Raw genomic sequence first — 12,992 nt, 5'->3', positions numbered from 1 at the left:
GGCATTGGTCAATGTGAGGAGTGGGACCAGATTCAGGGAAAAGAATCACACTGGAATGGGATATACCCCAGATATAGGGAATTCGACAGTGCTAGGAAAATTGGTTATTGTCACGTGTTAGTAACTAATTATGAAACATCAAATTTTTGCCAAGTTCATTGCCAAGGACCTCATTCTCATGGACTGCTTTTCCTTGTGCATGTTAGTTGGAACAGCACTGGCAAGCTCTCTTCCTACCATTTGGGTGCGTGGGAATTACCTGATAGGAGTTTGCAAGGAGAAAATAACCATGTTCCACTCAAACACATGGGTCTGTCTCTTCCATATCTCCTACTTACAGAAAGGGCTGTGATCTAATCTCTTCTCAATTCACAGAGGAGGCCTGAGGTCATCTGACTCTGTTCATGACTGGAAACATGAATTTGTTTCCAGGGATAAATACTAGAAACTTTGTACATGGTAGTCCCACTGCCCAATTCAATCGTTACCAGTAATAACATCAGTGTTAAATTCCCATTTGCATTTTTTGTCTTTCTCAGTGGCTCCTGTATTTTTTAACTATTTATTTGAAAGGCAGAGCATGAGAGAGAGAGAGAGAGAGAGAGAGAGAGAGAGAATATCTTCCAGATGCTGGTTATTCCACAAATAGCTGCAATAGCCAGGTCTAGGCTAGGCTAAAGCCAGGAGCCAGGAACTCCAGCAGTGGGACCATCTTCCATTGCTTTTCTAGGTGTATTAGCAGGGAATGGGATTGGAAGTAGAGCAACCAGGACTTGAACAGGCATTTCAATATGGATGCGGGCATTGCAAATGGCAGCTTAATCTACTGCACTATAGTAGGACCTATATTTGAAAGATGAAAGGGAAATAACTTATTTACTACACTAAGACTCCAAATATATTTCAATTCCTTTAATTTTCACATGGTTAGCATTAGCTTTCCATTGATACCACAACAAATGACCACCAAACTGAGCACCTTTCAATAATCCAAATGTATCATCTCCTAAGTGGGGTAGGTCAGAAGCCTAGCACACAATGTTTGGAATCTTTGCTCAGCATCTAAATAGGCTGAAATCAAAGTCTTGGCTGGTGCTTCTCCTCTCAACTGGGCTCAGATCCTCTGCCAAGAGAACTGATGGTTGCCAGAATGTATTACTTCTCGAGATTTCCCCATGGCCTCTTCCATCTTCAAGCCAGGAACAGTACACGGAGCCCTGTTCACAAGTTGGATCTCTCTGCCTTTGTTTCATGCCCTGAGGGTCTTCCATCAGTGCACTGGGTGATTCCGGACCAACTAGGATGATCTCCTAGTCTCTGCGTCAACATTAGGCACTTCAACTACATCTTGAAAGTCCCCTTCATCATGAGAAGTAACATATATTCATGAGTGAGGATTGTGGAGACCACATTTCTGCTTACCACAGTTATATCACCATGTATTCATTTTAGAAATAAGAAATTTGAGATTCAGAAAGGCTAAAGAACTTCCTACACAGTGAGAGGTGAAGATGGAATTAAAAGTCATGTCCTTTCCTAAAAACAAAACAAAAAAAGATTTATTTATTTATTTGAAAGGCAGAGAAACAGAAAAGGAGAGGGATGGGAGAGGGAAGGAGAGAGAAGAGATATCTTCCAGCTGCTGGTTCACTCTGCAAATGAATGTAACAGCCAAGACTGGGCCACACTGGTGCCAAGAACCAGGAACTTGATTCAGGTCTGCCATAGGGTGGCAGGGACCCAAGCATGGGCCATCCTCCACTGCTTTCCCAGGCACTGCAAGATGGGATGCTGTTGCCACAGGTGGCAGCTTCACCTGCTGGTCCACAATGCTGGCCCCTGCCATGTATTCTTGAGTTCAGGCTCACAGTTGCCCATAACCCTGAAATTTCTCCATCCCTGACTGTTGTTCCACTTGGATAACCAATGTCACTTGTTTGCAGTCAATCACAACTTGTAGGGAACATTTTTCCTATGAAATCTGGAGGAGAAAGGCATGCTCATTGGACATCATCACACCTTTCCTTCACCTTCTTTCTCTATTTTAGCGCAAACTCTCTCTTTTTCTCCCAAAGGCAAATTGGCTAAGGAGAAAATAAAAGGAAGACTAAGGGAAAAAAAACTGGAAATAAGAGAAGCAAGGGTACCAAAACTGGGTGAAGAGGGGGAGAGGGCAGAGAGAAAAAGAAAAGGGAAAAAAGAGGCCTGCGCCACGGCTCACTTGGCTAATCATCTGCCTGTGGCACCGGCACCCTGGGTTCTAGTCCCGGTTGGGGTGCTGGATTCTGTCCTGGTTGCTCCTCTTTCAGTCCAGCTCTCTGCTGTAGCCCAGGAGGGCAGTGGAGGATGGCCCAAGTGCTTGGGCCCTGCACCCGCATGGAAGACCAGGAGGAAGCACCTGGCTCCTGGCTTCGGATTGGCGCAGCGCACCAGCCATAGCAGCTATTTGGGGGGTGAACCAACGGAAAAGGAAGACCTCTGTCTCTCTCTCACTGTCTAACTCTGACTGTCAGAAAAAAAAGGAGGGGGGAAGAAACAGCTGAGAGAATCAACAGGAAGCAACAGGAGAAATCACGTTGAAGTACTCAGAATTAAATACCCAATGTAATCTGAGAAAACAGTTTATACACTAAAGGATTAAATAAAAAAAATAATTTTCCAGACTGGATGTTTTGTCATGACTTGGGTTAACCATGACATTCCTTTTGCTGAATTCTAACCACACAAATAACAATTTCCCTTCTATATTCCATGTGCATTCCTAAGAGCCTGCGGGTCATTGACTAGGCCCCAAGTGGAGCATACAACCTAGCACTGACCCTCACAAGGTTTTCCACTGCTTTACTACAGAAACAGTTTGAGTCCAGAATTTCTGCCTGAGGTCAGTTCATCCCACTTTGCTTCTCATCCTTGTACAACTTCACAGGCTTTAGCACAATTCCCTCTGGGCCTCTCTCTTACACAGCCTTGTCATTACAACTTTGCTTTGTCTTTCTCCTACCCAGCCCCCAACAGCTTACTTGTCTAATTACACCTCTCCTGAAACCCCATCATGTTGGAAATGTGCCTTAAACCTTTTTTTAACAGAGCATTCCTTCTGTGGTCCTTTCCAGAACTATGTGGCAACACCATTCCAGAGCCAGGGACACAAAAATTTAAAAGGATGTGGTTATTGTCTTTGTAGATTTTACAAAGGACTGCAAATACATTATGACTGCATAATGTGCTTAAAAGTGGTAACAGGTGATACCAGAGTTTTCTTTCCTTCCATTGCCATTTCAGATCATCACCCCCCCCCCCCAACTTAAAACAAAATCTCTTCAATTAAGATGCAAGCTAAACCAGTTCTGCCCAGATAACATCCTAAATGTCCCTGGAAGATGTCATTTTATTTTCATCCTCAGGGGGTTTTTAAGTATCTTAGTCCATTCAGACACACACCCAACAAAAATTTCTTTCTCACAGTTCTGGAAGTCGGGGAGTCCAAAATCAAGTGGCTAACAAATCCAGAGTCTGGTCAGGGCTCAGTCTCTGGTTCATGGTGATGCATGCGCACTGTACACTCACATGGTAGAAAGGGGAAAAGCAGCCTCAGAACTCCTCTATAACCATGAGGCCTTCACTGTCATGACGTAGATACTGCCTAATGATCTGTCGCTTAATACCATCACCTTACGTGATAGGATTTCAACATGCACTTGTAGGGGCCATATCTGAACCACAACACCTCGTTTTTTGCCCTCACTCCGCCATTGTCTGCTCCATTCTCCCGAGTCCTTTTCTTCTTTCCCTCACAGAAGTTTTAATGTAGTATGTACCTCTCCTCCTCTGCTTGCCTTCTGTCTTAGGGGAAGAATTAGCTCACTTCTCTTGTTCAAGGCAAATTCTTCCCCCTGCTCTTTCATTTGTATTGCTTTCTGCTCCTCAGAACCTGCTATATCATCACTCTCCGATTTCCCCTTTGTACAACATTCCCTCATCTTCAAAAGACAGCTCGCCTTTAAACCCCTTGGATCTCTCTCCTTTTACATACACCTCCTTGATGAAGAAGTATGCAGTGTTATCATAGCTGCTTTGGCTCAAAGTTTGATCTAAAACCCAAGATGACATGGCTAACAGTACTTTCTTGAAACTCTGCAGCAGGTGTGACTCCACGCTGAGAGACCTACACAAGGTGGGGCAAAGAAATCTTTCTTAATTTATTTCAATTAAAATGAATAGAAGTCTGGGTGCAATGGTGTAGTGGGTAGAGCTGTCACCTTTGGTGCCGGCATTCCACATGGATGCCGGTTCAATTCCCGGCTGCTCCACTTCCAATCCAGCTATCTGCTGTGGCCCAGGACAGCACTGGAAGATGGCCCAACTCTTTGGGCCCCTGCACCTGCATGGGAGACCTAGAAGAAACTCCTGGCTCCTGGCTTTGGATTGGTGCAGCTCCGGCAGTTGCGGTCAATTGAGGAGTGAACCAGAGGATAGAAGACCTCTCTCTTTCTCTGCCTCTCCTTTTCTCTGTGTGTCACTCTGATTTTCAAATAAATAAATAAATCTTTTTAAAAAATGAATAGAAGTCAGGCTGGCGCCGCGGCTCACTAGGCTAATCTTCCACCTTGCAGCGCCGGCACACCCGGTTCTAGTCCCAGTTGGGGTGCCGGATTCTGTCCCGGTTTCCCCTCTTCCAGGCCAGCTCTCTGCTGTGGCCAGGGAGTGCAGTGGAGGATGGCCCAAGTGCTTGGGCCCTGCACCCCAGTGGGAGACCAGGATAAGTACCTGGCTCCTGCCATCGGATCAGCGCTGCGCGCCGGCCGCGGCGGCCATTGGAGGGTGAATCAACGGCAAAGGAAGACCTTTCTCTCTGTCTCTCTCTCTCACTGTCCACTCTGCCTGTCAAAAAATTTTTTAAAAAATGAATAGAAGTCTAATTCTTCATCCAGCTAGGATGTGGGGAAAACTGATTTCTGCTTTCCTGAGAGCACTGTACCTCACACACTGAACCACAGTGAATTCCAGAGGTTTTCTGGGTGCCTAGGAGACAAAGCTTTTGCTTCCAAAATTGACTGCTGCCAGCCACTGGTCTTTCTCTGTGCCTGCTCTTTGACAGCGGTCTTATCAAGTGTTTGCTATCACAGGGCTACTGTGGCTAAGCCCTTGTAGATCCTGTCTTCTGGAGGGAGACTGCCCTTTTCGCTCACCCTTGCTTGTACCTCTGTGGCTTATTCTTCAGAACCAAGTTCAAGTTGTCACTCCTTTCCTTGAGCTTCGCCGGATCTCTTAGAATTATTTCTACACCCTTGTATCAATGCCATTGTATTCTATATATATTTGTATTATTGCTACAAAAGAGTCTGTAATTAGAATAGATCCATATTGAAGGGCCAGCACTATCCCATAGTAGGTTAAGGCTTTACCTACGGCACCATCATCCCATATAGGCTCAGGTTCGAGTCCTGCCTGCTCCACTTCAGATTCAGCTCTCTACTAATGTCCTAGGAAAAGTGCTTGGGCCCCTGCACCCATGTAGGAAACCTGGAGAAAGCTCTAGGCTCCTGGCTTCAGACTGTCCGTTTAGGGAATGAAACAGTTGATAGAAGATCTCTCTTTCCCTCTCTCTCTGTAGCTCTGCCTCTCTTTAAAAGAGAGAGAGAGGGAGAGACTAGAGACATATTGGGTTCCCAAGGAATCTATAATCTACAAAAGAATTTAAAAGGGGGAAATAGGCAATTGCTGCAATGTATATAAGATTAAGGATAAATAGTTATGCTATTTAACTTTTTAAAATAATCACCATTTGTTTAGTATATTGTGTGTCTCCTATAATGTCTTAAAGATTAAATGTGCACTATTTTGTCTAATTCTCACTATAAAACTATAGGAGAAAAGCATATACCCATTTTAGAGAGAAAGAAAGTGAGGGACAAAGAGATTTGGTAACCTGAAAAAAATAATAAGCAATGAGGCCCTTGACCCAAGCGAGTAGGACTTTCGAACATAATCTGTTAATGAATATTCTATACTATTTCACCCATGATTAACAATATCTCCTGGGGCCAGTGCTGTGGCACAGCAGGTTAAAGCCCTGGCCTGAAGCACCCAGCATCCCATATGGGCACCAGTTTGAGACCCGGCTGCTCCATTTCTGATCCGGCTCTCTGCTGTAGCCTGGGATAGCAGTAGAAGATGGCACAAGTCCTTGGGCCCCTGCACCCACATGGGAGACCTGGAAGAAGCCCCGGGCTCCTGGCTTCAGATCGGCGCAGCTCCAGTCATTGCTGCCAACCGGGGAGTGAACCATAGGATGGAAGACACCTCTCCCTCTCTCTCTCCCCCTCCCCTCTCTCTGTGTAACTCTGACTTTCAAGCAAATAAATAAATCTTAAAAAAACAAAAACATAAACTATCTCCTCAGGAATGGTTTTCAACTAAGAGCTCAGAGTTAAGAAGGGATTATCTAGTCAAAGGCCAGGAATAAATTAGGACAGAAATTGAGGAATGATGAGAAAAGGGACTGCAAAGGTAAAGAGTAGTTGGGTAAAAAGACTTGCAAACTCTGCAAGAAGTTCACATTTAGCAAGATAGCCATTGACAACCAGTGACTTGGGAGGCTGCACAGGTGGCCTCGTCTACATCAGCAAAAATGAGGTCAAGGATGGACTTGAGGTAGAATCAATTGCACTTGCTGACATAGAATATTTATTGTGTGAAAGAGAATGAGCCAAGTCACAGATATCTGGTTAAAGGGATTGTTGGAAGGTAATATCATTCGCTAAGAACCTGGGAACAGGAGCCTGTCTCCAAGAAGATTCCGTTTTTGATATGTTAACCTTAGATGTGCCTTTCACATTTCCTAATGTTCAGAGAGGAGTCTGCCTAAATATTTATACCCTACATATTTTATTGAAGGTAAACATGAGATTCCTATTCAGTACAGATTGTAATTGACCCTATGCAACTGTGAATTTTGCTGATAATGAGGGGAATTCTAGGATGGAATCATAAGGAAAACCAACATCTAAGGGGTATGCAAAGGCAAGAATTTACAGCAAAGATTTAAAGAAGGCAAAGGTTGCTGCATAACAGTCCCATCTAATTTGCAAAAATCACATGGATCACTGTGGCTGCTAGGGCCACTAGACCAAGAAGTGGTCTCATTGCAGCTAATGGATTGGTGTATAGCCTATCTCTGGCAAATAAGATGCAACTAGCAACCCGGAAAAGACTCTTTCCCATTTCTATGAGAAGCAGAAATCGGGAGAAGTTCATGTGAGGTGGACAACAGTATGCATTTATGGTCCTACCCCAGAGCACCATTAACTCATCTGCAATCTACCATGCTCTAAAGAAACTTGGACATTCCACAAGGAAATTATTTTATTTTAATCTTTAAAGATTTGTTTGAAAGGTAGAGTTACAGAGAGACAGAAGGAGAGAGATCTTCCATCCTCTTGCTCACTCCACAAATAGTTGCAATGGCTGAGACTGGGCCAGGCTGATAGTAGGAGCCAGGAGCTTCATCCAGGTCTCCCTTGTGGATGGCAGGGCCCCAAGAAGTGGACTATCTTCTGCTGCTTTTCCCAAGCCCATTAGCAGAGAACTGGATCAGAAGTGGATCAAGCCAGGACTTGAACTGGGCCCCTTATGGGATGCCAGCATCACAGTTAGTGGCTTAACTTGCTATGCCACAATGCAGGCCCCAAGGACATTATTTTAATCTGATGGGATTAGCAGTAAACAGGATGTCAGAAACTGAGTGAACACATGCATTCCATAGGATGGGAGATAAACCCTACAATGTCTTAGCAAACTGACAGAAAAGTCAAGATTTTAAGGATTCAGTAATTTTAGATGTGTTAGGACATTCTCTAAAATAAGGGACAATTTATTACATCCTATATCTTCCAGAACTTAAAAAGAATCACCACACTGGGTCAGTATTTTACAGCTTTGCCATTAGAAATACTGCTTGAATCCTTTTACCAGGCAGCATGGAAAGTTGCCATCTTTGAATGGAGACAAGAACTGAAAAGGGCTTTGTAGGAAAGAGCAAGTCCAGGATACAGTGTAAGCAACCGTGTCACCCAGACTGTTCGCTAGGAACTCTAGCACTAGGCCTATCTGTGAAGAGAAAATACACTGTGGAGTGTATAGCAGTCCCAACAGCTGACAGAATCTAGAATCTGGTCCAGGGCCATCCAGTGTCTGCACAGCCAGAGTTTTTCTTGTGAGCTTCATTCTGTCAACATCACCAAATCACACACTGAGAAAGGCCCTGCAGCGATCTTACACGATGGAATTGTTACATCTGGAATTGAGCATGACAGGGCCAGAAAGAACAAGTGAACCACATGAGTACATGGCCAGGAGCCCAGTCATCTGCCAGTGTTGTACAGCATTTTCCCCTCAATTCATTCCTACTGCTTCGGCAAAGCCCTTTCAGGCAGTTACAGATACAGGAAAAGAATAAACAGGATTAATGGAAGGGTCTGTGGGGTTCAATTTAAAAATGGATGTTTCAGCACTATAATGTAACTCAGAGGTGGTCTAAAAAGCTATTGCCAAGAGGAGATCCTCCCAATGGGCAGAACACCTGGTGGTGGCCCTGGTTAGTCATTTTTTATGGAAAAAGAAGTGGCCCAGAGCAGGTGCATAGCCATGAGGCGGAATGCATCCTTAAATGTTGCACCCTCAGTGCCTTTCTTGCTTCATACTAGTTCTGACCCTATGCGAGACCAAGGCACACACAGCCCTTATCAATTTCCACATAACTCAAAGACAATCAACCTGATGAAGAGAGATTGGTCTCTTAAAAGCATAGCTGAAGTCACAGATTTTAAAGGAGAACAGGTGGAGTGGACATCAGCTTATGGGGAATCATCAGCCTAGATCAGCATCTCTAGTCTTTGGGAATCCAAAGATTATAAAGTAGGAGTGACTTCGAATAGCATTATTCCTAATGATTCAATTAAAATATTTTTTCTGCCCATATTTTTTTTTCTGAAGGTCTAGAGAGTCCAGTTCCCAGTAATGGTGTCATTGAATTTTATTTTATTTATTTATTTTTTTTTCCACAGGCAGAGTTAGACAGTGAGAAAAGAGAGAGCCAGAGAGAAAGGTCTTTCTCCTGTTGGTTCACTCCCTAAATGGCCTCTACAGCCGGCGTGCTGCGCTGATCCGAAGCCAAGAGCCAGGTGATTCCTCCTGGTCTCCCATGTGGGTGCAGGGCCCCAGCACTTGGGCCATCCTCCACTGCCTTCCCAGGTCACAGCAGAGAGCTGGACTGGAAGAGGAGCAACCGGGACAGAATCCAGTGCCCCAAATGGGACAAGAACCCAGGGTGCTGGCGCCATAGGCGGAGAATTAGCCTAGTGAGCCACGGCACTGGCCATCATTGAATTTTAGACTACTACCAAACCATCTTGTAGGATCATTAGAAAAAGAGACCAATAGGAAAGGAAAGGAAACGATTCACCAGATTGGCACAAGGAATTGATCCAGCTGTCAGAGGAGGTGGGAAAGTTGCTAGCTAATGAGAGGGGAATAGAATATGTTTGATCCTCAGGCAGTCCACTGGGTTATCTATTAGTGCTGCTGCCATGCACAGTTTAAATAGTATATAGGAAAGTACAGTCACCATGACTTGGGAACAGCACAGTAACCAAGGGCTCAAACCACTCAGAAATTGTGGTGGAAGTCACCCAACCCCACAGCTGCCTACACTAGCAGAGATGTTAGCTGAGAGAGAGGGAACTGTAGGATGGGTGACAGAGAAGGAAGATGGTGTATATGAACTATAGTTATGAGATCATCTGCAACAATAGGGGCTGTAGTTCAACCCACTAACAAATTTTTCATAATTTACCAGGAAACAAGATGAATCAGAACCTTGGGAAAGCTTTGCTCTGATGGAGAGACATTAATTAGGAAGCAAAGGGTTGTGAACCTCTACGTGTAGATGTAGTATACACTTTATTGCTCCATCCAGATCCTGCCTGTAGAGTCAGCCACCTCCTTCCTTCTCCAGGAATTGCCATTGGCCATAGGCAGGACCCTTCAGATGTAGAAGGAGGACTGTCATGCTCAAGGCAGCCCAGACCAGGGACCACTGATGAAGAGATAATTAAGACCAGTCCCTTTGTGTCAATTGGAAAAAATTGTTGTGCTTCCCCACACGACTACTTGAGGCCTTAGTAGGGACCACTCTGCTGATCTCTTTGTCTCTCTGCCTTCCTCAATTTTGCCCGTGTATCTCCTAGATCATGTCCCAAAGCCGTTCTGCATCACATTTTCTGTCCCAGAATTTTCCTGGGGACACAAGCTAAGACAAAAATGCAAAAGTAATTGGAGAGAAGAGGCCAAGACAGAGCACCTCTTTCTATCAAGAGGAAGAGAGGATGTAGTAATAGCTCCAAGAAGCTAGTGGGTTTGAGAGGATTTCTACCTTCTCGAGAGAGTTTTTACTTATTATCAATTGGCTATTTAAAATAGGAAAGTCCTAAGCATGCTTAAATGTTGATGGAACTGAGAGAGAGAGAGAGAGAGAGAGAGAGAGAGGCAGAGTCAAGCATTTAGCTTAGTGGTTAAGGTGCTGGTTAAGATGCTCATATCTCAGATCAGAGTGCCTGGGTTCAATTCCTGACTCCAGTTTCCTACTGTTGGAACCCCTGGCAGGCAGTGGTGATGCTCAAGTGATTGGGTCCCTGCCATCCATGTGGAGGACCTACCTTGAATTCCAAGCCCTTGGCTTTGGCCTTTTCCCAGTCCCTGGCTATTGTGGGCATTTGGAGAGTGATCCATTGGATGGGAGGTCTCTATCTGACTCTCCCCATATCTATCTCCAATAAATAAATATTTAAAAAAAAAGGAGAGGCAGAATATACAGAAAAAGATGATATTTAGAGAGTAAGTGGTTGGGAACTCTCTCTTCAATTATCTCTCTCTAAAAGAAATAAGTAAATATTCTTTAAAGAAGAGGGAGAGGCAGAAGATAAAGAACAAGATGATAAGAATGAATAGAATGTTCTTACACAGATGCCAAGAGGTTGTGAATCAAAAGCTCAAGCGGAAAGTTAGAACTTAACCGTATTTTAACCCATGATGTAATTTACGTGTCTAACTTGATTCATCTCACTGCAATAGTATTCTTGACAAGTTAATTTTTCCCTACTTACATAAAAGCTACTTTTATCACAAACTAAATCTTCATCAATTCATGAGCTTGTTTTTAGATTCATGTATTTCATAGCCTCTTCATTCCTCATCCAACAGTTTTATATGACATTTTGAAAAATGGTAGGGCAGGATCTTCCTCCCTATTGATCTCTTTTTACAAATCTTTAAAATTTATTTCACATATATCACAACATTTCCTTTTTATATTTGTTTCCATGCTATTTACATTTTGTCATTGTTGTTATTCACTGTTATTCCACTCTATTTTCAAATTTTTGATTTATGATTTGAGAATGATAGGTCTTACTATATTGATATTTCTTGATCTCCTTATGAAATTCCTATGATACTTTACTATTGTTTTTTTCATTTAATTTAGGGTTGTTTGTTTTTTTTCAAACATGAATTTTTTAAAAATAACTCATATCTAATTTATTTCTTGTCAAATATTTTTTTCCAGAACCTACCATGGTATCCTTTGGGATGGAGACTTGAAGTGTAGCCAGATTTGGGGGTGGGGAGGTCCTCTTGGAATCATACATGTGTGAGGGAAGAAAAGAAGAGGGACTTGGGCAGAGAGAAAAGGAAGGTTGTTAGGCAATCTGAACAGAGTCCTCCACAATTCTGGAACTTAGACAATTGATTCTATAGAGCATTCTCTATAGAGAATCTCTATAGAGATTCTATAGGTGAGGGGCCCTGAGGTGATGAGGTGACCTGTCTGTAAGCTGGCTGTCCCTGCAAGGAGCATGACCTTAGGACAGGTATCAGATTTCAAATGAGACCAGTCCTGAAGAGCGATGAGGACTGAGGCTGCTGATTGGGTAGCACAGCCATGCCCTTGGCAGCTGAGGAAACGTGTCATCCTGAAGGGGCGTCCCAGTGGTACATCAGCACTCTACACTTCCTACAGGAAAGACGAGGACATTTTTGTGCTTTCCCACTGTGGGAGAACACTGTGGAAATTTTGTTGTGGTCTTTCATACATAAATTATTTTTGCTGTTTAGCTTTTATTTCAAGAACTACAGCATCTATGTTCTTTTCTGTAGGGATATTCTTTATTATTGCAGTATTAATTCAGTGTTACAATGCCTCACATATTCATAACTGGTCTGTTACACAGTGACTTCTATTGAATGAAGCTCATATTTGTGGTGTGTATTGTTCAGAAATACATGCTTAGTATATATTTTAGATCACCTGTTCATTGGAAAATGTCTTTCTGATATCTTAACTAACTGACTTGATTTACTTTTTTATGAAACAGAATTGTCTCTCACAATTCAGTAGCTATAACTCCATTGATTTTTGATAGGGAAAAAAAGCTGCTGATAAAACATTCAAAGCTAAAGAAGACATAAAAATGTGCAAATAATCAACTTTTCTAAATCCACTGTTTCAATACTTAAATGATAAACTTTATATAGTTATAAAACAAAAGGCTTGTTATAATGTATTTGAGTGAAACTAAAGTGCATAAGGTAAAAAGTTTAAACCCCCCTTTTCCCTTTTCTGCCATACTCCCTGATGTGCCCATTTCACCAGTGTAATATATCTCTCCTCCTATTGCGTATAAATTATTTATTTATTTATTTGTTTACTTACTTTATTTGAAAGGCAGAGATAGAGACACAGAATGTTTCTTACACATAGAGACTGTCTGAGATGTCCCATTATCTGGTTCACTCCCCAAATGTCTGCAATAGCCAGGGCTGGGCTAGGCCAAAGCCAGGAGCCTAGAACTCAACCCAGGTTTCCCACATGGGTGGCATGGATCAAGCACTTGCACTATCACCTGCTGCCTCCCAGGGTATACATTATCAAGAAG

The 12,992-nt window shown here is 43.1% G+C and overlaps 1 long non-coding RNA gene across 5 annotated transcripts in view; it reads right to left on the bottom strand.

The window, feature by feature from the left end:
- The window catches only part of LOC127491650 (uncharacterized), a 62,409-nt gene extending 49,908 nt beyond the window's left edge, over positions 1-12,501 (bottom strand). Inside the window, exon 1 of one of the 5 annotated variants that reach the window (XR_011387407.1) lies at positions 11,631-12,501. This is a non-coding gene — a long non-coding RNA (uncharacterized lncRNA). The remainder of the gene's footprint in view (positions 1-11,630) is intronic. The other 4 variants (XR_011387406.1, XR_011387409.1, XR_011387405.1 and 1 more) reach the window with 4 other exon arrangements.
- Positions 12,502-12,992: the final 491 nt, after the last annotated feature.

This window comes from Oryctolagus cuniculus, chromosome 3 (genome assembly GCF_964237555.1).
Source record: "Oryctolagus cuniculus chromosome 3, mOryCun1.1, whole genome shotgun sequence".
NCBI lineage: Eukaryota > Metazoa > Chordata > Mammalia > Lagomorpha > Leporidae > Oryctolagus > Oryctolagus cuniculus.
This window is presented reverse-complemented; position numbering and strand designations above follow the sequence as displayed.